We start from the raw sequence: 3,768 nt of genomic DNA, 5'->3' as shown, positions 1-3,768 counted from the left end.
AGAGGCTTCTAAACAGCTTCTACCCCCAAGCCATATGACTCCTGAACAGCTAAACGAATGGCTACCCAGACTTTTGCATTAACCCCCCCCCCATGCTGCTGCTACTCTCTGTTTATTATTTTTGCATAGTCACTTTAACTCTACCTACGTGTACATATTACCTAAATTACCTCAACTAACCGGTGCCCCCACACATTGACTCTGTACCGGTAACCCCTGTATACAGCCTCGCCATTTTTATTTTACTACTGCTCTTTAGTTAATTATTTGTTACTTTTTTAAATTTTTATTTACTTAACTATTTTTTACTCAACACTTATTTTTCTTAAAACTGCATTGTTGGTTAAGCACTTGCAAGTAATTTCACTGTAAGGTGAAATACCTGTTGTATTCGGCGCATGTGACAAATCAAATTTGATTTGATTTGAGAACGCATTGCCCTTTATGGTTGTGAGGCCTGGGGTCCACTCACCAAACAATAATTCACAAAATGGGACAAACACCAAATTGAGACTCTGCATTTATTTATTTTATTTTTTATTTAACCTTTATTAAACCAGGTAGTCCAATTATGAACAAGTTCTCATTTACAACTGCGACCTGACCAAGATAAAGCAAAGCAGTGCGACAAAAACAACAACACAGAGTTACACATGGGATTAACACACGTACAGTCAATAACACAATAGAAAAATCTGTATACAGTGTGTGCAAATGAAGTAAGGAGGTAAGGCAATAAATAGGCCGTAGTGGCAAAGTAATTACAATTTAGCAATTAGCACTGGAGTGATAGATGAGGATGTGCAAGTAGAAATACTGGTGTGCAAAAGAGCAGAAAAACAAAAAACAATTATGTGGATGAGGTAGGTAGTTGGTTGGATGAGGTCTTTACAGGTGGGCTGTGTACAGCTGCAGCGATCGGTAAGCTGCTCTGACAGCTGATGCTTCAAGTTAGTGATGGAGATATAAGTCTCCAACTTCAGTGATTTTTGCAGCCAAAGGAGGTTTTGGATTTGGGGATGACCAGTGAAATATATCTGCTGGAGCGCGTGCTACGGGTGGGTGCTGCTATGGTGACCAGTGAGCTGAGATAAGGTGGAGCTTTACCTAGCAAAGACTTATAGATGACCTGAAGCCAGTGGGTTTGGCGACGAATATGTAGCGAGGATCAGCCATCAAGAGCATACAGGTCGCAGTGGTGGGTAGTATATGGGGCTTTGGTGACAAAACGATGGCACTGTGATAGACTGCATCCAATTTGCTGAGTAGAGTGTTGGAGGCTATTTTGTAAATGACATCGCCGAAGTCAAGGATCGGTAGGATAGTCAGTTTTACGAGGGTATGTTTGGCAGCATGAGTGAAGGAGGCTTTGTTGCGAATTTGGATTGGAGATGCTTAATATGAGTCTGGAAGGAGAGTTTACAGTCTAACCAGACACCTAGGTATTTATAGTTGTCCACATATTCTAAGTCAGAACCGAAGGATAATCTCGATGATGCAGCTGTAGAACATTTTGAGGATCTGAGAACCCATGCAAAATCTTTTCAGTTTCCTGAGTGGGAATAGGCTTTGTCGTGTCCTCTTCACTACTGTCTTGTTGTGTTTGATGTGGACACCAAGGTACTTGAATCTCTCAACCTGTTCCACTACAGCCCCGTCAATGAGAATGGAGGCGTGCTCGGTCCTCCTTTTCCTGTAGTCCACAATCATCTCCTTTTTCTTGATCACGTTGAGGGAGAGATTGTTGTCCTGGCACCACAAGGCCAGGTCTCCTCCCTAGAGGCTGTCTCATCGTCTTCGGTGATCAGGCCTACCACTGTTGTGTCATCGGCAAACTTAATGATGGTGTTGGAGTCATGCCTGGCCATGCGGTCATGAGTGAACAGGGAGTACAGGAGGATCCAGTTGCAGAGGGAGGTGTTTAGACCCAGGGTCCTTAGCTTAGTGATGAGCTTTGAGGTCACTATGATGTTGAACGCTGAGCTGTAGTCAATGAATAGCATTCTCATATAGGTGTTCCTTTTGTCCAGGTGGGAAAGGGCAGTGTGGAGTGCTGTCTAGGGTTTCTGGGATTATCGTGTTGATGTGAGCCATGACCAGTCTTTCAAAGCACTTCATTGCTACAGACATGAGTGGTACGAGTCAGTTGTCATTTAGGCTGGTTACTTTAGTGTTCTTGGGCACAGGGACTATGGTGGTCTGCTTGAAACATGTTGGTATCACAGACTCAGTCAGAGACAGGTTGAAAATATCAGTGAAGACACTTGCCAGTTGGTCAATGCATGCTCGGAGTACACATCCTGGTAATCCGTCTGGCCCTGCGACCTTGTAAATGTTGACCTGTTTAAAGGTCTTACTCTCATAAGCTACGGAGAGTGTGATCACACAGTCATCCGAAACAGCTGATGCTCTCATGCATGTTTCCGTGTTGCTTGCTTCTAAGCAAGCATAGAAGTAATTTAGCTCGTCTGGTAGGCTCGTATAACTGATTCAAGTATTTTTAGCCAGATCCTAATTGGTATGTAAACTTTTATATTCCTTTTGATTGCATAGAAGGCCCTTCTTGCCTTTTCTCTCAGCTCTTTCACAGCTTTGTGGAAGTTACCTGTGGCACTTACGGTATGTTTACGCCGTGGTATGCATTGTTTTTTGTGTGCTCTAGGGCAGTGGTTCGCAAACTTTTTATAGTCCCGTACACCTTCAAACATTCAATTTACAGCTGCATACCCCCTCTCAAATTGTGTTTTTTGCCATTATTGTAAGCCTGCCACAAACACACTATACGATACATTTATTAAACAGAAGAATGAGTGTGAGTTTTTGTCACATCCCGACTCGTGGGATGACGATGCTAGGCTTATATCGAAAATTTGACAGAAAATTGCCAGCAGAGACATCAGAAGCAGAATTGTCAGAAGTTGATTTGGAAGGGAAGCTGGCAGTTGTACAATAACAGGCTTAATTACATTAAGTTCATAACAGAGAAAAAGTTGATGGTTGACATTTAGCTCCACCAAGACTGCTCCTTTCAATAACAATAGAAACCCAAATAAGACCTAATTAATATGCATAACGATGCCCATGAACTTAATTGTCAAGTTGCTTTTATCAACCTGTCAAAGGATTGACAATTAAAACAGCCTCCTTTAAAACTTTAATGAGAAGCAAGTAGGAGAGAGGGAGGATGGGGGACAAAAAGACACGAGCTTCATCCGTCATGAAAGACGCTACAAGACAACCACCCATTATTATTTCCTATCAGAAGTAAAACTATGCAAATCATATTATGCATTTTTAAATAGTGAGTCAATGAGTAATATTTAATTTATTACCTATACTGTTAGAATTAATATTTAATGCTGTTTTTAAGTTGATGAATTCATTAGATAGTAAAGCTTAATCAGCAAGTTTCTTGTTTCGCTTCCATGTCCTTAACGTCTGCCCCCACTTGCTGAAATCCAGTTGTCGATAATAAAGTTAAACTGGCAAACTTCTGAACTCTATAGCATAGAGAAGGAATATCTCCCGCCAACACATACTGAAAGCTAGAAACAATGGTAAAATCTTACACCCTACGAAGAAGACAGAGGCACCATTTTGATGCAACTTCTTCCCACATTGACTCCAGCATGTCTATTTTCCAGTGGGGAGTTGGAAGTGCTGACTCACTCCCAGTGTGCTGGTTGTTATGCTCCCTTACAGATGTGACCGTTAATAGGCTTGCATCCATAATCATTAGTGTGTCTCAGTGCACAGGTAACGGATGGG

This window comes from Salvelinus sp. IW2-2015, linkage group LG25 (assembly GCF_002910315.2).
Source record: "Salvelinus sp. IW2-2015 linkage group LG25, ASM291031v2, whole genome shotgun sequence".
In the NCBI taxonomy this organism is placed as follows: Eukaryota; Metazoa; Chordata; class Actinopteri; order Salmoniformes; family Salmonidae; genus Salvelinus; species Salvelinus sp. IW2-2015.
Note: the sequence above shows the minus strand (reverse complement) of the source record.